Source organism: Vulpes lagopus, chromosome 8 (genome assembly GCF_018345385.1).
Source record: "Vulpes lagopus strain Blue_001 chromosome 8, ASM1834538v1, whole genome shotgun sequence".
Lineage (NCBI taxonomy): Eukaryota > Metazoa > Chordata > Mammalia > Carnivora > Canidae > Vulpes > Vulpes lagopus.
This window is the reverse complement of record NC_054831.1, coordinates 47,672,836-47,698,420: the sequence shown is the minus strand read 5'-3', so window position 1 is coordinate 47,698,420 and position 25,585 is coordinate 47,672,836. Positions and strand designations below refer to the sequence as shown.

Genomic DNA, 25,585 nt, shown 5'->3' with positions numbered 1-25,585 from the left:
ATGGACACTGGTTAAGTACATATATTTTCTAGTAGGTCATTAGGAGGAAAACTGTTCCAAGGCAAATGTCATCAACAAAGTAAATGGATAAATGAAAAAAACGCCGTTCTTGTTGGTATAATACATAAATAATACCTTTGGGTCAAACTGACTTTCAATTGGCCTCAATCACAGTCAGTACTGTGATCTTGGGCAATTCATCTAACTTCTCTATGCCTTAGTTTTCCACTTCCATAAAATAAGAAGGACAATCACAATAATAAAATTTGACTGTGATATATTATGTTACTATCTGTCCATGGGAGGAGTATACATTTTCACACACACTGTCTTTGGACTTGAACATATGGACATGTTTTGTCCAATATAATGTGATATTTGTCCCAACCTCTTGCTACTAAAATAACATGCCCATAAGGACACTGTCCTTTCAGCCTGGATTTTAGAATGAAGAGAACACAGAAATCAGAGATGTGCTGTTCTACATCCTCCATAAAATTTAATTGACAAACTTTATTGTTGTAAGCTACTGAAATTTAGAGTTGTTACTGTTGCAAAGCCAACTGCACTACCCCCTTCACACATTTTTTATAAAAATTGAATAAACCAATATAATTTAAAACACTGTGTAACCTTCTATGCCTACCCATACCTTATACTAGCTCCTTCTCTTGCCTAGGTTGATGAGATTAGAAAATTTAGGAACATTAACTTGTGATGTGCTCAGCTCCTAACCCCCATCTCTTTATTATACCTCATAAAATGAAATAACCTTGGATTTTTCGTTATTTGCAATGTGAATTTCCATGAGAATATTGAAGGGAGGATATATCCTTAAAAGATACAGCTTTTTATGCTGGTGCTTATCCCAATTCTTCTGAGAAAGTGCTCAGAACCACTTATGTCTGGTTTTCCCTCTGTATTTTCATTAAATCTTACTTAAATCTTTGTTTAGCCAGAGTTTTGCCAGAGCTTCTATGCGGAATCCTGTTTATACTTAAAAGATTCCACGGGAAAAGAAAAAAAAAAAAAAAACTTAAAAAAAGGATAGCTTGAAAAAAAAAAAGTTTTTCAGTTAAACTAACAGAAAAACAAAAACAAAAAATCTTGATAAAACTCAATAAAGAAACGACCACAGAGATGGCAGAGAAAAAGCTATGAGATGGTACCACGATTCACAATAAACCATGTAGAGATAATGGCTAGGGAAGCAGGTGAGCCAACGATTGGGCCAGTAAACAAGAATATTTTTATTATTCAAATGCTTGGGCTTCCCATTTTTGCATGATGAAGTTGAAAGAATATGAGCTCCAGAGTTATATAAGGCTAGACAGCTTTGATCCCAGTATAGCCACAATTTCTAACACAATCTTAGACCAGCTACATAATTTCAGACAGTGATCGTTCCCTATCAGTTAAAGGAGTTAAAAAAAAACAGTTATTTTCCCTTACCCAGAAGGGGAAATTACAGCTACCTCATAGGATTGTGATATTAAAGGGAATAAGGTGAGTGGAGAGCATCTAACGTAATACTTAAACAATAATACCTTTTCAAAAAAATTCTCTCTTAGCTCTTTGTCTTTAACTCTTCTCTTTTCTATTCCCTCAACCAAATTTCGGTAACACATGTGCAAATGCTTTTGTTCCCAAGTTGGGAATCTCCTGTAGGGTAATAAAAAAAAAAACATACTGTATATCTAACACACAAAGACATAATTTATGCTTTAAAGCTAAGAGATGTTTTAAAAATATGCACAATTTATATGTAGTTTTAATATATTTACAGCTTTATATATTTACAGCTTTAATTGGTCATAAAATACACATACACACACATCTGAAATACGTAGAAATAAAATGATACCTTTTCCAAATAAAGTTGCATCATCAGTTCTGTATTTCTCTGCCTTCCAACTTTGAAACCCCTAGGAATTACAAAACAGAGAGTGAGACACTCACCCAACAAAAGGTCATATTGAGTGATTCCAAGGAACATTAGAAAACCTGTAATTGAATTCAAGTTTTTAACTGCCAGATTTTTAACTCTTGGCTACAGTTCCATGTATGATATAATTTAGAAATTTAGTTTCAGCACAGGAGAATCACCAGACTTAAAACACTGTGTACCTCAACATGCAAAATGTCAATGGAAAATCCAGATAAGTCACAAATTGTTATAAAGAAATTTAAAAACAAAAAGAAATTTGCAAAATGGCAGGGAGACCTTCATAAACTGAGCAAGGAAAAGAAGGAAGGATGGCTCTTTTATTAATGCATAATTGAATGGAACCTCCGAAGTTCTTCACACCTTCCCCTTCTTGGAGCATCATCTACACCAAGGATTCTGTAGGTCCATTATGAAACTTACTAGAAGAATATAGCAGACAAATACAGTGCTATTTTTCTAGTCAGAGATGAATCACAGAAGTTCAGAACATACATTTTTCACCCCAATCTAGCAGTACCAGCATCACTGCCCACAACACATACATACAGATTTGTTTATATGCATCCTGATAAAAAAAAAAAAAAATTTCCTGAAGCCTTCCCATTGCATTTCTTGAATTCATTTGGTTTGAGATTTGACTAAAAATCCTAAATAAAAATAGTTTTTACCTATAAAATCTTTACCTCTAAAGTCCCATAATCAATCTGTTATCCATATTATAGAAAAAGAGGAGTAATACAACACAGGAAAAATATCAAATCATACAGGGGCACCTGGGTGGCTCAGTGGTTGAGCAACTGCCTTTGGCTCAGGTCATGATCCTGGGGTTCTGGGATTGAGTCCCACATCAGGCTCCCCGCAGGGAGCCTGCTTTCCTCCCTCAGCCTATGTTTTTGTCTCTCTCACAGTGTTTCTCATGAATAAATAAATAAAATCTTTAAAAACAAACAACTCATCTGAGACTAAAACCAATGCAATTTGACCATCATTTTTTAAAAAGATTTTATTTATTTATTCATGAGGGACACAGAGAGAGAGAGGGACACAGGCAGAGGAGAAGCAGGCTCCATGCAGGGAGCTCGACGTGGGACTTGATCCCGAGACTCCAGGATCAGGCCCCTGGGCTGAAGGCGGCGCCAAGCTACCCAGGCTGCCCTTTGACCATCATTTTTAAATTGCCAGGACCAGAGTAGATTTACTGTGAAGTGAATAAAACCTCACACGCATAGCCAGGAGCTGTGAAGTATTCCAGGTGAAAAGGAGAAGCCAAGTGTCAATAAGGAAGCTTTTCTAAGTGAGTGTTTCTGGTAAATTGCCTTAAGATAGCTTAGTGGAAAAAAAAGGATCTGAACCTCGAGTTCAAGTAAATTGTCATGATTTCTTTTTGTATGTTAAATATGTCATTAAAAAAATGTTTGTAGTTTTTTCTTCTTCTTTCTTAAAGAGGGCCAGAAAAAAAAATGTAAGCTCACAAGCCACAAAACTGGGGATGTGAATCTCCCTCTGGGTAGTATACTTTTACTCAAAACAGTCCGTACAGAAAATGTTATTTTACTTTTAATGGAAACATCTTACATTAATAGGGAAAAATGGTTTTAATGCCAATTTTGAAAACAAGACAAAATACGAACTTAAAAAGGCATTGGTAAAAATACTTTATAGAGTTTTTAAGGGAAAGAAAGAAGATTAATATCTGCCCAACAGTGAAGCTATCTAGCATTCAAGAATCTCTAGCTTTTGATATCTACGTAGTGGTTAAGATTACTGGCTCTGGAGTCAGACACCTTGATTTCAATCCTGAATTCATCACTTTATAGTTAAGTCACCTTTAGCAAGTTAATTGTGCGTTATAGATGTAGACATTTGATAACTATTTGCTGAATAAATAGATGCATGCATCAACTCCACATGAAAACTTCAATTTAGCAAATATAGTAGTTCAATTTACTTCTACGTAAAAAAAAAAAAATGTATTTGTTACACAGATCAGTTATGGGAAAGGTATTGGGCAAGGGGGGAAGAAAGAATACCAGAGTTTAAGCAAAGCATTTTTTTATGATTTCTATTTGTATTTGATAAGATGGGAAAAGGCTTTCTAGAGCACAAATCATTTAAGGATGAAGCCTGAAAGACTGTTAGGATCAGACCTGGTTGACTGGGAAGGCAGAACAGGCTGGAAGTATTTTAGGCTGAGGGAACAATACACTAAGCCAAGACCCAGAGAAAAGAAAGTGGAGATATCTAAGTATTCTGGGAAGTTAGCAGCCCTGTTAGCTTCAGGTTTAGAGAATTCAGGGAGACTGGGTTGGAAACAAACAAGGGTCACATCACCACTTCAGTTAATAATGCTCCCTTTTCTGAAGATGCTCACAAAATTCCTTATCAGTGAAAGTCCACACAACCACCATTATAAATTACATTTGGCTTTCTTTCATAGACAATGTCTTTAACTGATACAAAGAAATACGGGATTTAGGATTTTTATTAAACTATAATTATTTCAATTCCAGATTTGAAAATGGATTTTATTTTTTAATTTATATTTTTGTTGAAAACTGGACCATCTGTAACTTTCAAATACCAAAATCTCTCACACAGAAATCATTTGAATTGCAAGATTTATGTTAAAGCCATTCTTTGGAAGATTGGGAGAAAAGGAAGGATAATGGACACTGGGTTAAGTACATATATTTTCTAGTAGGTCATTAGGAGGAAAACTGTTCCCAAGGCAAATGTCATCAACAAAGTAAATGGATAAATGAAAAAAAACGCCGTTCTTGTTGGTATAATACATAAAGTAATGACCTTGGGTCAAACTTGACTTTCAAATTGGCCTCAATCACAGTCAGTACTGTGATCTTGGGCAATTCATCTAACTTCTCTATGCCTTAGTTTCCACTTCCATAAAATAAGAAGGACAATCACAATAATAAAATTTGACTGTGATATATTATGTTACTATCTGTCCATGGGAGGAGTATACATTTTCACACACACTGTCTTTGGACTTGAACATATGACATGTTTTGTCCAATATAATGTGATATTTGTCCCAACCTCTTGCTACTAAAATAACATGCCCATAAGGACACTGTCCTTTCAGCCTGGATTTTAGAATGAAGAGAACACAGAAATCAGAGATGTGCTGTTCTACATCCTCCATAAAATTTAATTGACAAACTTTATTGTTGTAAGCTACTGAAATTTAGGAGTTGTTACTGTTGCAAAGCCAACTGCACTACCCCCTTCACACATTTTTTATAAAAATTGAATAAACCAATATAATTTAAAACACTGTGTAACCTTCTATGCCTACCCATACCTTATACTAGCTCCTTCTCTTGCCTAGGTTGATGAGATTAGAAAATTTAGGAACATTAACTTGTGATGTGCTCAGCTCCTAACCCCCATCTCTTTATTATACCTCATAAAATGAAATAACCTTGGATTTTTCGTTATTTGCAATGTGAATTTCCATGAGAATATTGAAGGGAGGATATATCCTTAAAATGATACAGCTTTTTATGCTGGTGCTTATCCCAATTCTTCTGAGAAAGTGCTCAGAACCACTTATGTCTGGTTTCCCTCTGTATTTTCATTAAATCTTACTTAAATCTTTGTTTAGCCAGAGTTTTGCCAGAGCTTCTATGCGGAATCCTGTTTATACTTAAAAGATTCCACGGGAAAAGAAAAAAAAAAAAAAACTTAAAAAAGGATAGCTTGAAAAAAAAAAGTTTTTCAGTTAAACTAACAGAAAAACAAAAACAAAAAATCTTGATAAAACTCAATAAAGAAACGACCACAGAGATGGCAGAGAAAAAGCCTATGAGATGGTACCACGATTCACAATAAACCATGTAGAGATAATGGCTAGGGAAGCAGGTGAGCCAACGATTGGGCCAGTAAACAAGAATATTTTTATTATTCAAATGCTTGGGCTTCCCATTTTTGCATGATGAAGTTGAAAGAATATGAGCTCCAGAGTTATATAAGGCTAGACAGCTTTGATCCCAGTATAGCCACAATTTCTACACAATCTTAGACCAGCTACATAATTTCAGACATACTTTCCCTATTCAGTAAAGGGGGAAAAAAACAGTTATTTTCCCTTACCCAGATAGGGGGAATAAACAGCTACCTCATAGGATTGTGATATTAAAGGGAATAAGGTGAGTGGAGCATCTAACGTAATACTTAAACAATAATACCTTTTCAAAAAAAATTCTCTCTTAGCTCTTTGTCTTTAACTCTTCTCTTTTCTATTCCCTCAACCAAATTTCGGTAACACATGTGCAAATGCTTTTGTTCCCAAGTTGGGAATCTCCTGTAGGGTAATAAAAAAAAAAACATACTGAAATCTAACACACAAAGACATAATTTATGCTTTAAAGCTAAGAGATGTTTTAAAAATATGCACAGATTTATATGTAGTTTTAATATATTTACAGCTTTATATATTTACAGCTTTAATTGGTCATAAAATACACATACACACACATCTGAAATACGTAGAAATAAAATGATACCTTTTCCAAATAAAGTTGCATCATCAGTTCTGTATTTCTCTGCCTTCCAACTTTGAAACCCCTAGGAATTACAAAACAGAGAGTGAGACACTCACCCAACAAAAGGTCATATTGAGTGATTCCAAGGAACATTAGAAAACCTGTACTGAATTCAAGTTTTTAACTGCCAGATTTTTAACTCTTGGCTACAGTTCCCATGTATGATATAATTTAGAAATTTAGTTTCAGCACAGGAGAATCACCAGACTTAAAACACTGTGTACCTCAACATGCAAAATGTCAATGGAAAATCCAGATAAGTCACAAATTGTTATAAAGAAATTTAAAAACAAAAAGAAATTTGCAAAATGGCAGGGAGACCTTCATAAACTGAGCAAGGAAAAGAAGGAAGGATGGCTCTTTTATTAATGCATAATTGAATGGAACCTCCGAAGTTCTTCACACCTTCCCCTTCTTGGAGCATCATCTACACCAAGGATTCTGTAGGTCCATTATGAAACTTACTAGAAGAATATAGCAGACAAATACAGTGCTATTTTTCTAGTCAGAGATGAATCACAGAAGTTCAGAAACATACATTTTTCACCCCAATCTAGCAGTACCAGCATCACTGCCCACAACACATACATACAGATTTGTTTATATGCATCCTGATAAAAAAAAGTTCTGAAGCCTTCCCATTGCATTTCTTTGAATTCATTTGGTTTGAGATTTGACTAAAAATCCTAAATAAAAATAGTTTTTACCTATAAAATCTTTACCTCTAAAGTCCCATAATCAATCTGTTATCCATATTATAGAAAAAGAGGAGTAATACAACACAGGAAAAATTATCAAATCATACAGGGGCACCTGGGTGGCTCAGTGGTTGAGCAACTGCCTTTGGCTCAGGTCATGATCCTGGGGTTCTGGGATTGAGTCCCACATCAGGCTCCCCGCAGGGAGCCTGCTTCTCCCTCAGCCTATGTTTTTGTCTCTCTCACAGTGTTTCTCATGAATAAATAAATAAAATCTTTAAAAAAAAATAAAACAAACCAATTTTCTTCTACCCCTACTAACATTTAACCTTAGACATGTCCTGATACATAAACACCCAACTGGAAATGGTTGTTATCGATTCTTGATTGGGGCCCTCATGCAGGAATTAAATAGTGGAGAGATTAGGTCACAGTCATATTTCAATACAATTCATTCATATCTTCATTTACTCATTCAACATTTATTTATTAAATACCTACTATATTCCAAATAATGTTTTAGTTGCTGAGGTCATATCAGTGAACTAATAGATAAAAAAACTCCTACTATCATGGAATCTATACTGTAAAAGGCAAATAAAAGAAATAAATTAAATTATTTAGAAAATGATCATTTCTGTGATGAAAAATAATACATGAATGAAAGGTAGAACCTGCAAAACGAGAGACAGACAGCGAGAGAGAGAAATCAAAAATGACTTAACGTTTGGGCTGCACAACTAGGAGGAAGTTATCATAAACTGATACGGGGAAGGCCTTGGCATGGTCTGTTTGGGGCCTGTCAAGATCAAGAGTTTGGTTTTGCCTGTGTTAAGTCTGAAATGCCTATGAGATACAAATATGTAAAAGGAAATGCTTGTGGGGATGCCTAAAAGACAACAAATTCAATGGACTCCTCCTCTACAATTATTTGGCTTTATCTACCTCCAAGGTGTCCTTTGATGGTCTCCTTTGCCCTTCAGCCCATCCTAAATATTTCTCCTTTTCCTCATTTTTAGGAGATTGAGATAGCACAGATACTTCCATTGCTGATTCTGTCTATGATTCAAGATCTCTTTCTTGCTTTGCTTGGGGAACTATTTAGCAACACTGTGAAAGCTAAAACAAGGCAAGCAGAAAAAAAAATCTTAGAGACTGAGTTATCCTGGAAATAACTTGGAATTTTAAAATCACATGCAAAAACTCTCTTGAAGTACATTGGAAAATCAGCTGTGGCTGAAACACTGCCACTATTAAGACCAGTGTTCAGTGTAAGATATTTGCATAATGCATACTCTATAAGATCAAACCGTTTCCTGTATTTATTATTAAATGAATGCATTTCAGCTGCTGTATCTTGTGTTTTAAAAATCATTGGGAGCTTGGGACATTCATGCTCATGTGAAGAGCCAAAAAAAGATACTATTCCCCAAATTAAAAAGTGATCAAAAAAGCAGACCACTAAACTGGCCTTGCCTCTAGGTCTATAAAGTTTCCACCCAGGTGATTGATGCTTCAACAAGGAGCAACAGAACACTCTGTTTCAAATTAGATGACAATTCTAGCATTTTTGGGTAAAGATTTGTTCTAATATTCAGTACTTAAAGACACATAGTGTAGATCCTGCCTGCAATAGCATACATTTTAAATATGAAGAGTAAAAGTATGTGTAAGTTGATGGAATTCCCAAGCGCTGTCATTACATCTCAAGATAAGCAAAAGGCTAACTCCTGGAACCTTTTCCACTCCTTGATAAATAATACAGAGCAACTTCCTCTCGGATTTTAAGTAGATTCCTGACTCCTTTGTTCTTCTATTTGAGGAAACTCCCATCTGAGCAAGACTACCTACTCTTCCCACTGTGCAGTTATACTACTTAAGGCAGAACTAATTACAAGGTAATGCAAACAGTTTTTATAATTAGTCTCATGTCTGAAATGGCAAATATTGGGGCCTGAACAATTTGTAGCATTTCTCAGGCAACTTATATCCAGCCAACCTCACTATTTGTAATTAATGAGTCTATACTTTATTCCCTTCAAAATGAATGAGCATCCTAATTGCTATTCTAACAGCCCTATAATAAGGTACAGTGGCTAAAGGTTCAGCCTCTCAGGCCAGAGCTCCATTCCAGGCCCAGCTCTGCCATTTCTGAGCTGGGGGTCATTTGACAAAGCTACCTAACCTCCCTATGCCTCAGTTTCATTGTCTATAAACTAAGGTCAGCAATAGGACCTACCAATTGACTATTGTTTGGATCAAAAAATAAATGACACTGGATATTGTGACTGGCAAATAATAAATGCTCAATACAAAGGCCCAACCTTAGTATTTGTGGAGATTAGAGAGGAATACAAATGAAGCGTCTTGTAGTATGTGATGAAAAAACAGCAATTTTGAGTTGCTGCCTAGGCATTTTACAGTATGACAACCCTGCTCACACCTGGAGCTTAAGTTTCCCAACCCAGGGGCCCACTTTGCTTTCCCCAGGGCACCTTTTAGAAGACATATCTAGAAAAAATGTTTGCACAGCTAATGTCAGAGCAATTATTGCCTGTGCGCTATTTCTAGGATTTTTATGATTTCAGGTCTCACATGTAGGTCTTTAATCCATCTTATTTTTGTGTATGGTGTGTGAAGTAGCCCAGTTTCATTCTTTGAAATGTAGCTCCAGTTTTCCCAGCACTTTTTATTGAAGAGACTGTATTTTCCCCATTGGATATTCTTGCCTCCTTTGTCACTGATTAATTTGCCATATAATCATAGGTTTATTTCTGGGCTTTCTATACTGTTCTATTGATCTATGTGTCTATTTTTGTGTCAGTACCATACTGTCTTGATCACTACAGCTTTGTAGTATATCTTGAAATCTGGAATTGTGATACCTCCAGCTTTGTTTTGCTTTCTCAAGATTGCTTTGGCTATTTGAGGTTTTTGTGGTTCCACACAAATTTTAGTATTCTTTGTTCTAGTTTTGAGAAAAATGCTTTTGGTATTTTAGTAGGGATTGCACTGAATCTGTAGCTTGATTTGGGTAATAAGGACATTTTAACAATATCAATTCTTCCAATCCATGAGCACAGAATATCTCTTCATTTGTTTGTGTCATCTTCATTTTCTTTCATCAGAATTTTACAATTTTCAGAGATCAGGTCTTTTACCTCCTTGGTTGAACCTCGGTATTTTATTTTCTTTGGTGCAATAAATGGAGTTCTTTTCTCAATTTCTCTTTCTGCTACTTTGTTATTAGTGTATAGAAATGCAGGGCACCTAGGTGGCTGAGCGGTTGAGCATCTGCCTTCAGCTCAGGATGTGATCCTTGGGTTCTGGGACTGAGTCCCTCATCAGGCTCCCTGTGAGGAGCCTGCTTCTCCCTCTGCCTATGTCTCTGCCTCTCTCTTTGTGTCTCTCATGAATAAATAATAAAATCTTTTTAAAAATGTGCAGTTATAAAATCTTTTTTTAAAACATTTTATTTAGGGATCCCTGGGTGGCGCAGTGGTTAGCGCCTGCCTTTGGCCCAGGGCGCGATCCTGGAGACCCGGGATCGAATCCCACGTCGGGCTGCTGGTGCATGGAGCCTGCTTCTCCCTCTGCCTATGTCTCTGCCTCTCTGTGTGTGTGTGTGTGTGTGTGTGTGTGTGTGTGTGTGTGTGACTATCATAAATAAATAAACAATTTTAAAAAATAAATAAAATATTTTATTTATTTATCCATGAGAGACACTAATATTTTGTGGAAGATTTTGCATCTATGTTCATCGGTCATATTGGCCTGTAGTTTTGGTTTGAGGTTTGGGTTTTTTTGTGTTTGGTGTCTTAGTCTGGTTTTGGTATCAGGGTAATGCTAGCTTCATAAAATATATTTGGAACTCTTCCTTACCAAACATTTAAAGGAGAGTTAATACCTATTTTCCTCAAACTAGTCCCAGGGTAGCACCTTTTAAAATAACCACTTAGCATAGAGCCCATGAAAAGTTAGTGACTGCCATTCCAACCACCTTACAAGCAATAGTTGCTTACTACCCTGCTCTCTACTCCTACTTCCTCTTGATCTAGGATGGAGGACTGCCATATCGCCCTGGCTCATTGTGCACTCCCCCCATTTCTAGTATCTGTAAGTAATAAATCTTGTGACTTTACTTTTCTTTGTGTGACTATATTGAAATCACACCTTCAATCCAAATGATCCCAGGGTTTTCATTTCCTCAAAGTGAGAGGTCAGATGCTGACAGAGCTACCTGCTTGCTGACCCCATGTGAGTGTCTTGTGCCTCTTTATTCACCAAGTCATAATCTGCATATTCTTTCTTTTTAAGATTTTATTTATTTATTCATGAGAGAGAGAAAGAGGCAGAGACACAGACAGAGGGAGAAGCAGGCTCCATGCAGGGAGCCCAACATGGGACTTGATCCTGGGTCTCCAGGACCACGCCCTGGGCAGAAGTTGGCACTAAACCGCTGAACCACCCAGGCTGCCCATAATCTGCATATTCTTAACTTAATACACCAGCTATTGGCCTTCAACATATACTGTCAGAAAGACCCAAAGACACACAGTGGTCAAAGTAGTAAAGATCATTTTTATGCAGAAACTATTATAATTAAGGGAAAGAGACTTCATAGTGGAACTCAGTTCAATTCTAAATACAAGAATAATAAGTAGAAATCTATAGCCAAAAAACAAAATGAGATGGTCAGTGGATGGAAATTTACTAAGAGGAGAAAGACATAAGAATCTTGCTTAACTGACTTAACAGAAATCTTGCTGAAGGTAGGCCAAGGTGATCAAGGATGGGGTGATTCTTCATCAACTAACTTAGTGGAATCTTTTTAAAGCTGAGCTATGCAGGCCTAGCAAGGATTGGGGCCCAAAGTCGAGGCCTAGTTGAGAAGAAGGCTACAAGGAGCCTAACTAACGTTTAGTCAAGGAGATAAGTTTCATCAAGAGCATATATTTATATTTTCTAGATATTTTAAAGGTATATAAGCAAGTCAATAAACAGATAAATATGTACTATATATTTTTGTAACTATTTTATATAATGTAATATTATATATTTATACATTATTGCTGTTATTATTTATGTAGTCTCATAATGACCCAGGACTCCTCCCAGTTCCACATCAGAATATGGCAATTAGGAGACAGCTGGAACCTTTCTCCTAAGCAACAACTGCCCTTAGCTATCTCCTGTGCCCAGGTGTGTGCACACAATGGGGTAGAACACACTCAGGAAGATGGAGACTGAGAAGAGACCCCAGAGCAGGCTCAAGAACATTTGAGCAGAGAATTCTAGGGTCTGAGGTACCCACATGTCCTCTTGGGCCTATGAACTCTTTCCCCACAAAAAAGAGGGCTAGAACAGGCCTCAAAAGTATGTTGCTCAAAGAACTTCTCTTGCCAAGGACTAGAAGTTTTAGGTGTTTTGAATGAGTAATGCTATTGAATAATGAAGTTGTTTTAAAAGCTACATTATGGGGCACCTGGGTGACTCAGTTGGTTAAGTGTCAGCCTTTGGCTCAAGTCGTGATCCCAGGGTCCTGGGACTAAGCCCTGAGTTGGTCTCCCTGCTCAGTGGTGAATCTGCTTCTCTGTCTGCCTCTTCCCCTGTTCGTGAGCACTCTCTCTCAAATAAATAAATATTAAAAAATAAAATAAATAAAAGCTAAAGTAAAATAATCTGACAGTATGAGGCTGAATAAAAAATCTTCTACTACACATTTAGATTATTCTGTCCAAAAGAGAAAGGTATTCATATCATTTTTAAAATGAGTTTTTTAATACATACACACATCACACAAATATAATGATCACAATATATATGTTAGTGTGTGAATATAAAAAAATTTATATAATCTGTATTTATAAATGCAAATTACAGATTGAACTGTGTCCCCTCAAATTTTTTATGTGGAAGCCTTAACCTGCAAGGTGACTGTATCTATAGATACGGCCTTTAAGAAAGTAATTAAGGCTAAATAATACAACAAGGAGGGGGGCCTAATCCAATATGACTGGTGTCCTTATAAAAGTGACACCAGGGTGCAAACAGAGAAAAGGCCATGTGAAGACTCAATGAAATGGTGGTCATTTTCAAATCAAGGAGAAACCAAATCTGCCAACACCTTGATCTTAGGCTTCTTGCCTCTGAAGTTGTGGGATAATAAATTTCTATTGGTTAAGCCACCCCATCTGTTACTTTGTTATGGTAGCCCCAGCAAACTAATATACACATGTGTTCACAGAATTCTGGGAACCAGTTGGCTAATTTCATTTTTCAGATAAGAAAATTACTATTGAGATAGTACCATTGTTAAAATTATAATAATCATTGTCTCTGTTCTCCAAAGAATCACAAGGCAAAACTATTCCCTAAATGCAAAGAAAAGCAATTCAGCACTACATGACCCCCAAGTATACTTATACACAGAGTGACCCATAACTTGTCATTGAAACTAAACACTTTTGAGTGTGAAAAGGATATACCATTAATAATTATTCCAGGATAAAGATATAAACTGAGATTGATCAAAAGCATTTGGTCACTGTACTTAAAAGTTTATTCATTAAATTTTATTTATTTTCAATAAATATTCACTAAGAGCATACCAAGCACTAAAACTATAAAAATAAAAAGCATAACATTCTGCATCCAGGGAATTTACAATCTATTTAACAAAGCAGAAACAAAAAAAAGCAGAAACAGTTTTGTACACTTTAATCAAAACATTGCAATGACTTCTGTAGATACATGTTCCAGAAGATACATGCTCAGATAAGGCACCAAATGAAGCTTTGGAAGGGAAGGAAGGGGGAAGAGTGTGGGACGATGCCTTCTTTTTTCATTTTTGCTCCTCTGATTAGGTGAATTCCACTGTCTTATCTTCAAGCTCACTAATCCTACCTTCCATTTGATCTACTGGGCTACTAAACCCCTGAATTTTTCCATCCAGTTATTGTATTCCTCAGCTCTATGATTTCTCTTTGGTATTTCCTTATATTTCTGTCTCGTTGTTGAAATTCTAACTTTGGTCATGCGTTCCTTTCCTGACCGCATGAGTATCTTTATGAACGTTGTTTTGAACTCTCTGTTGGGTAAATCATTTATCTCCATTTCACTAAGGCCAATTTCTGTAAATTTAGCTTGTTCTTTTGTTTGGCATATACTCCTCAGTTTCTTCATCTTGCTTTATCCTCTGTTAGTTTCTCAGCATTAGATATAGCAGACACCTCTCCTAGTCTTGGTCGTCTGGCCTCATGCAGAATATGCACTTCATCAGTTAGTGCAGTTCAAGTTCCTGGTTGCCTCTCAAACCTTTGCAACTGTTTAAATCGCCATCTTTGTTCTTAGTGGTTTCCAGTAATTGTGGATGTGCCACGACTGTCAGTTTCCCAAAGTGTGAAATACTAATAGGCCTATTCAGGATCCCAGAGAACTATTAATTGCTTACCCCTTTAGCTCCACAATGGAGGCTAATTGGAAGCTCAACCTTCAGGCAGCAGCTGGGAAAGTTAGGAGATTAGATAACGCAGTCTAATACCTACTAGGGATAAATCAGGAATGAATGTTTTTGCATACTCACTCTGTGCTAAGCCAGAGGGAATAGTTGCTGGGAGTGCTTATGCCCAAATAGAACTGCCTCTTTGTTTATGTAGTCCTGGGTGATTCATGAATGCTGAACTCTGTAAATTCCTAGGCCTGGGTCATTTGGAAACAGTTTCTTGGGTGGCAGCCAAAACAGCAGGGGTGCTATCTGTGTGGGCAAGCTCCTTCCAGGGAGAAGGTGGTAACTTTGTTTTACTGATGGAACAAGCCAAAGGGAGAAGGCAAGGAAAGTGTTCTCCAGCTCTTTCAGGCTCCAGGAAGGTATCCATCCAGTTAGCACCTAAATGTGGTTTAAATAGAAGCTGGACCCTCAGACAGTTGGTAAAGTATGAAGTCAAACCCCTTCCATGGAAAAAGTGAGAATTGGGCAATTTTTTCTGCTCTCTCTGCACAGACTGACAGCCATGGGAGTGCTTATATGTCTACTAATTGTTCCTTTGTTATAGTCCTGCGAGACGAATACAAGCCCCATTGGCTCTCAGAGCTAGACGATTTGGGGGCCTGTTCTTTAAGTGGCAGTCTTAAAAGTTGGGTTGTTATTGTGTGGTCCACACCCTTAGCTCCTCCATGAAAAAGTGGATATTGAGGGTTCCCTCTCAATAGTAAGATACTGCTCAAAGGGTGGAATTCATGATCAGAGTATTTCTCAGTGTTTCCTACTCACTTCCATGTAGGTATTTCCTCAGCCACCCAAAGTGTGGGAGTCATTCAGCTAGTTTCTGGATTTCTCTCAGAGAGTACTGGTCCATGTGTAGTTGTATATACGTTGCATGTATGGGAGGAGGGAAATTCAGAAGCCTATATTAACATCTTGGTAATGTCCTATAGGTTCTTTACGGAAATGTTTGTATCTACCCATGTTATAATATAGTGGAGCTTTCATGCCTCCTCCCCAACATTACATGGCATGTTAAGATGAAAAAAAGTCCCCAAATTTACCTATGTCAGGATTCAGAAAGACCAATTTATCAAAGTCCTCCTCTCCAGATTCAGAATTGACCAAGATATATGAAAAAATTGTCATATGGGCACTGAAACATAGTCTTTATTATTAGAAAAACTATATTGGAACCTCATTTGGAATTGTGTAGGAATGAGATTTGGCATTTGTTTTAACTATACAAGTAGCAAAAATAAAAATCTACACAGAATCTGAGGGAGTTTCTTATCTGAAGAGAATTTACAGAGTTTAAATATGAAAAACATCAATTTTAGCAACATCAATGAGGTCATAGTCAATGTGCTAATTATCTCAAGGTGGGGAGCAAATTCAATTTCCTAGGACAAATACAGCTTGTAACTTTAGTAAGCCAACACAATTTCCTACAACAAACATTTGGATAAGCCTTGAGGTTAACAGTCTTAATATTATAGATTATAATAGTTAGATTAAAAATAAAACTCAGCCTTTTCTTAACTTTCCTTATCTGAAATGAATGGCAAATGCCATAGTCTTATATTTTTAATTCTTAAAGTACTTGTGTCAACAATATTTATTCTGACTCTGTATCCTTAATTTTAAACATGGTTGAACTTACCTGCCCAATTTAGGCAATTCCAGACTTGCCTGATATGCTAAGCTTCAAAAAGAGACCACAAAAGATCTGGGGACAGAAGGTCAAGAAGAGGAAGGGGTAGGAAGAAGAGAGAGAGGAGAGAGATAACTTTAGTCAACCAGGATTATACATTGAGTATCTTTTCTCAATCTCACCAAAAAAACAGTCACTTTCACTCCTGGGCAGAAGAGGAGGTTAGAGGTGTGTAGAACATGAAAACTTACTCCCAATGAGTTCTAAATGGATGAAAGTATTAATGGGAGTTCTTATTTATGACCAGAATGAATTTGAGGATAGCAAAGAATGTTTCACCTAAAGATAATATTGCTAAGGAAGAGTATGGTGAATGAGAAAAGGAGGCCAATGGTGAAATATTAGGGAAAACAAATGATAAAGAAACAGGTGATGAAAGAGATACTAGCAAAGGTAAAAGTCAGAAAGATAGGAGAAATAGCCCTGGTATCTCCAGAACATGAATGAGATAATAAGATAAAACTGGGAAAAGTTTCAATAAGGAGAAATTGTTCAAGTCACCAAACATTACCAGTCTATAATCCACATAATAATGTGTTATGAACCCCTTTGTGTCAGGTTGTGCTACATGTGCAGCTCAGCCAGTCCTCTAAATAGGAGTCCATCCACCTAGCTAAGATGAAAGCCAAGGTTAAGACAAATTAAGTAACTCATGACAAAGCTGGAATTTGAACTTACTACTTCTCTCTGATCATAGGGTCTATTTTCTTTTCACCATGCTGCAAAACTTCTGAGAATGGAAAATTTGGCCAATGTATCAGATACATTTTATGCACTCCTCAAGATCTCTAGGCCATCAACAGACTCTCAGCTTCTTGTCCCCTCTCAGCTATCCTGCAGCTGCTCCTTCCATGACCATGGCCTACCAATTCCACTGGGATTCCCAATGTTTTTCCTGCCTGGGGTTGATGAGTTATTTTCCCAGTGTACCAGGTATCTATTGCTGCATCTAGTTCTGTGGATCAGAAAACTGGGCTGTTTTCTCTGGCTTTGGGTCTCTCACAAAGCTCATATCAAGGTACCAGTCAGGGCTACAGTCAGTCATCCCAGGCTTACCTGAAGAAGCACCTAAGTTCACACATGTGATCGTCAACGGTATTTGGTTCCTCATAAGCTGCTGGCCAGAGGTCTCTATCAATTCCTTGCCATGTGGGCCTCTCCACAGGATAGCTCATCATGGCAAATGGCTTCATCAGAGAGGGTAAAAGAATGTAGATGACAGCAAGATGGAAGCCACAGTCTTTTATAACCTAATCTCAGAAATGACACCCATCACTTTTGCAGTACTATCATCACAAAAAACATCACTAGAATAAACCCATACCCAAGGGGAAGGGATTACACAAGGGCATGAAGAGACAGAAAGTGGGGATCATTGGGAACCATTTCAGAAGTTTCAGAAGCTGCCTACCCCACTCAGAATGGCTGGGCTGCATGCATCACTAAGCTATCTATGCACCCTGAATTTCTGACCCCTACTTCCATACTTGGAAGAAACACTATTAAACACTCCTTCAGTAGCTTCACTTCCTCCCTATCTTTGACAGGGATGGGGTGTATTTTGTAACTGGCTGCTAAAGTAGTGTCCCAAAAGCAGTTCATTCATAGTTCACCAGGACGCTGTGGCACACTGGGAAGAACACCAAAAACAGGTTGCTATGGATAGTCCTTGTTAGCTGGAGTTTCAGTATTGCAGGGAAAGGACAGAGAATTAAGGACTTGATATTATTAGTCTAAATTCTACAAATCCTAGTATTCAATCAGAAATAGAATTAAGTACATTGATAGATGTATTAGTCAGGGTTTCCAGAAAAAGCAAACAAATAGATCTGTGTATTTGTGTGTGTGTATATATCCATATATACATAGGTATGCATATATATTCTTTCTATATATATATGTGTATACATACACACACAAATATGTACATATATATATGTACATATTTGTTTTTGTTTTTTTTGTGTGTATGTGTGTGTGTGTGTGTGTGTGTGTGTTTAATGTGAGTCAGTCTTTATTTTGCACTTGTGTGGTACATTAACAAACTCCACATACAAGATAGCATTACATATTGTAGGTTAGCATTACAGCATTATGCAGTTTCACACAATTCGTTTGCTTTTCCAGTTTTTTTTAATTTGACACATTTATTTTGAGTTTCATTTTTTACAAGAGAAGACACAAGGTAAAGAAAGACAACCACATTGGAGAAGGATCATGGTGAGGGCAATGTCACTATCACGGCCATAATAAAAGCCTTCCAATAAAAGATTTGCACCATTCCCTCTTCCTGAGCAAGCCGCTCCTGTCCCACAAACCAGTTCTATCTGCTTACGTCTCTAGAGCATGTTCATAAACACCTACATCTTGGCTGTACTCCACTGAGAACTGAAAGAATAACTCATAAAGGGAATTGTGTTATTAAGAAAAACTCTTGTCTTCCCAAAGGAATCAAGGTATCAGCAGAGAAGGCCTGACTCTTTGCATATATATATATATATATATATATATATATATATATATATATATGCAAAAAGAGAAGGAGAGATTGATTTATTTTAAGGAATTTGCTCATGTGATAATGGAAGCTTGGCAAGTCCAAAATCTTCAGAGTAGGCCAATATGCTAGAGATCCAGGGAGGAATTTCAGTTCAAGTCTAAAGACAGTTTCATTCTTGAAGATCAGTCTTTGTCTCTTCAGGCCTTCAACTGATTGAATAAAGCCCAACCAGATTATGGAAGGCAATCTACTTTATTCAAAATCCAATGATTTAAATATTAATCCCATCAAAAAACACCTCCATAGAGACACCCAGGATAATGTTTGACAAAATATCTAGTCCAGCCAAGTTGACATGTAAAATTAAGCATCACAATCAGAAACTTGAGAATATTCCTTTGTGCTGAAAGCACATTATCTCCTTAGAGCCTTGAATTGGCCCAAATTCACTGCAATGATTTTTCTCTTTTGTCTTGAGTCCTAAAATGATTTAAGAGTATTTTTCCTTTTGCATTCCTCACTCTAACACACTTTCAAGTCAATAGCTATATGGTAAGAATCCAGGCCTCTGATTTATAAAACTAAAATGAAAAAGAGTCTTTAATAACAGTCTTAAACTTGATGTTGGAAAGTCTGGAATGGTGCTAGGAACTTTGAGATGTCAGTTAGAAAATAAGTTCCACAATTTTCCCTCTTAAGTTGGTAATCAATGAAATGGTATTGACAATGGTATTGTCATGTGACAGAGGGGACAAAACTAGAAGGAGACTAGGGAAGATACTATAGTAGCAGAGCTTATAACATCCTTGTGAAACAGTCCCATTTTCTAGTCAGACTTATGTCACTCAACCTATACATTTCCTAAAAGTCGGTGAGAACCAAATGTCCTCATCTTCCCTATAGCCATGGGCCTTAAAGCAACTTAGGCTTGCCTAGCATTTGTAAAAATTCAGATTCCCATGCCCGTGCCCAGAAAGCCTGAGTGCAGTGAGTCTGGAAAGGGGCCTAGAATTTGTTTAACTGCTGACCAAGTGGAAAGACTGCAGTAGTGAGGAATCTATAAAAAAGAAGCAAACTGCTTCTGCCTTAGTGTCAAGATTTATACATAATGTGGTTAGCCCAATTCCTACTCTTTCTGTGACTTCCCTAGCCCATAGTACCTGTTGTATTCTAGCAGTCTCTTCCTTTCTTTCTAGCACTTGAAGTTGTTACTAGACATACCATTGCTACATCACTATCATTTATTTGAACTCAGAGTTCTGTCCCATTCAACATAGACCTGTCTGCTACTACAAACAAGTAAGAAAGACAAAGCCCTACTCCTAGATTGGCTAGATGTTTGTTTCTCATCAGGCCTAAGTCTTTGAGCCACATATCAAACTACTAATAACTTTACAGCCATTCTAAACTGCAAATATATTCAGAGATTCCTGAGCATTGTCCAGAGAAATTATCTAACAAAACTAGATATCTTTCCTTAAGTTTTGGCGAGTCCTGAATTATTCTGAGTTTTTCTCAAATTCCTTTGTAGTTGATGAGCATTGATTAGGTTTCTCTCCTTCCCAAGCTCCCAAATATCAGTATTATTTTGTTACATTGCTTTTCATAGTGTTAAACCCTCCTGTGGTTGATTTCAGTCCCACATCCTTTCCTTTTAGAGGCCCCACTTTCTCCATTCCATGTAATTCCAGTGGGGGCTGCCAATCATCAGACCTTGCCTTCTCACCCCAGAAAACAGCCGTAAGACCCAAGCTTGCCAGTCAGAGTATCCTATTCTGCAGGACTCAATAGATGGTTGATTGGTCTATTGTAAGTACAAACACCAAGGAAGAGCCCTCAGAATTGCTGGGGTTTTTTTTTCAGGGATTAATATGGATGCAAAAAAAGTAGAACATTTAGGGACCATTTGGATCTGATTATACTAGAAACTATCTTTCCTATCATTTGGATGAAAACCTGAAATAGAAGTGAAGCCAACAGAAAATAGTTGCTGATGAAGGGCACCTGTATGGCTCAGTCAGTGAAGCATCTGAACCCTTGATTATAGATCAGGTCATGATCTCCCCTGCATCATGTTCTGTGCTGAGCATGAGGCCTGCTTGGGATCCTCTTTCCCTCTCCATTTGCCCCTCTTCCTTCTCTCTAAAATAAAATTTTAAAAAAGAAAGAAAATAGTTCCTGATGAACATAAATGCAAAATTCCTTAACAAATATTAGGAAATAAAATTCAACAAAACATTAAAAGGATCATACACCATGATTAAGAAGGATTTATTCCAGAGAGTCAAGGATGGTTCAACATCCATAAATCAGTGTGATACACATTAACAAAATGAAGGATAAAAATCATATGATCATCTCAATAGATACAGAAAAAAGCATTTGAAAAAATACAACATGCACTTAAGAAAAAAGAAACAAAAAGGCATCCAAATGGGAAAGGAAAAAGCAAAACAGTCACTGTGTGCAGATGACATGATTCTATATATAGAAAACTGAAAAGACTCTACCAAAAAACTGCTAGAAGTATAAATTAATTCAGTAAAGTTGCAGGATACAAATCCAATATACAGAAATTGGTTGTATTTCTACATACTAATAGTGAAATATCAGAAAGAGAAATTAAGAATACCATTTACAATGGCATCAAAAATAATAAATAGGAATAAATCTCTAATCAAGAAAGTGAAAGACCTCTACACTGAAAATTTTTAAATCACTGATGAAAGAAATTGAAGAAGACACAAACAGAAAGATATTCTATACTCATGGATTAGAAGAATTCATATTATGAAAATGCCCATACTACCCAAAGCAATCCACAGATTCAGTGCAATCCCTATTGAAATTCCAATGGCATTTTTCACAGAACTGGAACAATTAATTATAAATCTGTATGGAACCATAAGAGACAACAAGTAGTAGCCAAAGAAATCTTGAGAAAGAAGAACAAAGCTGGAAGTATGATGCTCCCTGACTTCAAACTATATTACAAAGATATAACAATCAAAATAGTATGGATTATCCTAAAAACAGACACATAGATCAACAGAACAGAATAAAGAACCCAGAAATAAACCCAAACATACATGGTGAAATAATTTACAACAAAGGAGGCAAGATTATACAATGCGGAAAAGACTTCTTCAATAAATGATGTTGGAAAAACTGGACAGCCACATACAAAAGAATGAAACTGGACTGCTATCTTACATCATACACAAAATAAATTCAAAATGGATTAAAGATTTGAATGTAAGGCCTGAAGCTATACAAATTCTAGAAGAAAACATCAGTGGTAAGCTCCTTGACACACAGTTGGCAATATTTTTTTGGATCTGACTCTAAAGGTAATGGCAATGAAAAAATAAATAAAAACAAATAAATAGAGTAATTGCAATGAAAGCTAAAAAAACAAATGGGACTGAATCAAATTAAAAAGTTTCTGCACAAAAAATATTAATAAAATAAAAAGGCAATGTTCTGAATGGGAGAAAATATTTGCAAATCATATTTATGTATACACTAGCCGATAAGAAACTAATATCTAGAATATATAATGAACTCAGGCTTCCTAAAACAGACTCTTAACCAGAGAGAACAAACAGCGTTACTAGAGGGGCAGTGGGCAGGGGGATTGATTAAATGGGTGATGAGTTTTAAGGAGGGCACTTGTGATGAGCATTGGGTGTTATAAATCACTAAATATGTTAATTAACTGGAATTTAAATAAAAAAGTGAAACTACAAAAAAAATTTTTTACACTCATGCAATTCAATAACAACAAAATCCGAATTAAAAAATGGGCAGAGAGGGATCCCTGGGTGGCGCAGCGGTTTGGCGCCTGCCTTTGGCCCAGGGCGTGATCCTGGAGACCCAGGATTGAATCCCGGTGCATGGAGCCTGCTTCTCCCTCTGCCTGTGTCTCTGCCTCTCTCTCTCTCTCTCTCTGTGTGTGACTATCATAAATAAATAAAAATTAAAAAAAAAATGGGCAGAGAAAGGGTTACTACCCAAAATATATAAAGAACTTATACAATAAAAAATTATTTTAACAAAGAAAATAGAAAAAAAGGTAAGAAAACAGGAAAAAAAAAAAAAAGAAAATAGAGCCAGGTGAAAAAGAAACAAATGCCTGATGACATTATTTAAGCATCTGGAGACAGCCAGGCCTGAAGCAGTAAATTCCTATACTTTTCAGTTATGTGGATGGATAAATTTTCTACTTTTGCCTAATCTGGTTCAAGTTGGGTTTCTGTCACTTATAAGGAAAAAATTTTATCTAATTTACTTCCATTTTCACACAACTCCATTGTCATTTTTAGGAAAGGGAAAATATTTCTCCACCACTATATACTGTTCAGTGGGACAGGAATTATGTTCTTTCTTTTCCCTTTTCTGTCTTTTTTTTTAACCTCAATTAATTAAATAACTAATAATATTCCCAATTAGTCAACATTTTTAAGCACTATGCTGCCTTCAAGTAATTTGTGGGGAGGTGTGGCCACACAGATGTGCAGATTGACTGACCTGGTCGCAATACAGAAGTAAAGCCACCTTGTGTTTGTCAAAATGGTCCATCTTATTCTTTCACAGTTAGGTGATGAAATATATACAAAACTACCGTGTATTACTGTCAACTGCCTGAAACTAGTAAGACATATCGCCTATCACAACCAGTAATCATCCCTTCCCAATTTCCCCATTTCTATCAAACTTGCCCCTTATCCTTTATCAACTTACTTTGATCCACTATCATAATCGCTTGCTTCTTTTGTTCTCAGGGCCCCTAGAGACTGATGCTGACTTTGTTTTCAACAGTCACATCTTTCATAGATCTGGTTAAAACAGTCCTCAGTCACTCTTTATCATGTGGCTCCTAATAATGTGGTAAATGTATTGTCAAACCCACTGCCACTGTATTCAATCCAGACTCCTCTCTCTCTCTCCTCACCACTCAGTATTTCCTCCTCTTGCTAATCTACCACCTCTAATCCCTCTCCTCCATTCTTTCAGTTGATTCTCTTTTGAAAGTTTTTTTACAAGTCCAGTTAAGTCACTATCTTGTGCAGGGCCCACCCTATCAAACTTTGGGAGTTTTTTATTTTTGAAAATTAAATCATTTTGAAAGAGCAAATTTTATATTACAGCACAATTCCTAGGAGCAATTTTATGATAAAAGTGAAAAGGAGAAAACTCTGTGGTTAGATATTTTAACTTGATAAAAATGCTTTCTAGGTTTTATTGTTCCAATTTATTAGTTAAAAAATACACTAAATGCTTCCATATGACAGTGACTTCATTTTTGTGAACAAATAAACTTACCTAAACACATGCCAAGAGAAATTGCTCAACTAAACCCATAAATGTTGGATTAGAAAATATAATTACACCCTAGCCAAGAAGAGTAGCGGCTGAAAGTTAAAAATGCCATATACAGTTCAGGTCAAATAGAAATGCAGTTAATTTCTAAATCCTCAGCAGTGTGCTCCTGAAAGAGTTAAATAACTCAATTTTTTTATTCCACTTTAGAAGTTTATTATCTTTCAAGCTCATTCTATCTGAACAGTTAGTTTCTTTTGAATAGGGAGCCTTAAAACTTCTTGCTAGAATTCTTGTCAAAAAATAGCTAAGACATATATATATATTACTCCATATGTATGAGTCAGCCAAACTCTAAGAATTATTTTCTGTTGAATACTGAGGTCCCGATTTATAATCTTCTTACTATATATTTATATTGACATGGCAACTCCCCCCGAAACTAAAAAAGAAAAATAATAATAAATGAACTGCAAAGGCTAAATTTCAGACTATGACCAATTTACAAGGACAACAATATGACTTACAAATTAATCATCAGACAAATAATTGGACTTCACAATCTATGCAATTCAGATTACTAAGGTTCACTTTATTAACTAAAACCTAACTAAACCTATTAACTAAAACCTAGGATATTTATAGACTTTACTGTCTTTATTTACTCATTTGTTATAAAAATATTAGTGGAAAATACTACTCAGTGAAGAGGAAAAGTTCTAAATTCCAAAACAGTCTGGCCCCAGGGGTTCTGGATGAGGCATGGAGACCTGTATCATTATTTTATAGTATTGGAAATGTTGGTCCCCTTTCTCCATTGTGTACATATTTTAGAAACAATACTTTCAGCAAAAAGTTCCTTATATTATCAGATTAGCCATTTTCATACCTCCTTCATTACCCCAGCTACTCTGAAATAAAGCACTAGGCATTGGGGCAGTAGAGATGAGGCATGATCCCCATGTTTTAGATGCTCAAAAGTTAATTAAAGAGTTATACAAACAGTAAAGAGGAAAGTGCACACCAAAATAAGGTAAATGGTGTAACATAAGATATTGGAATGTGGGGGGAGGGGCAAGATGGCGGAAGAGTACGGTCTCCAAGTCACCAGTCCTCAACAAATTACCTAGAAAACCATCCAATCATCCTGAAAATCTACGAATTCGGCCTGAGATTTAAAGAGAGACCAGCTGGAACGCTACAGTGAGAGGAGTTCGCGCTTCTATCAAGGTAGGAAGAGGGGGAAAAAGAAATAAAGAAACAAAAGGCCTCCAAGGGGGAGGGGCCCCGCAAGGAGCCGGGCTGAGGCCGGGGCGAGTGTCCCCAGGACAGGAGAGCCCCGTCCCGGAGGAGCA

At 36.6% G+C, this 25,585-nt stretch overlaps 1 long non-coding RNA gene across 1 annotated transcript in view; it reads right to left on the bottom strand.

Moving 5' to 3' along the window:
- Nucleotides 1–25,585, bottom strand: part of LOC121497150 — a 79,863-nt gene that overhangs the window by 20,230 nt on the left and 34,048 nt on the right. The window contains exon 2 of the long non-coding RNA XR_005989413.1: nt 6,475–6,535. This is a non-coding gene — a long non-coding RNA (uncharacterized LOC121497150). The remainder of the gene's footprint in view (nt 1–6,474; nt 6,536–25,585) is intronic.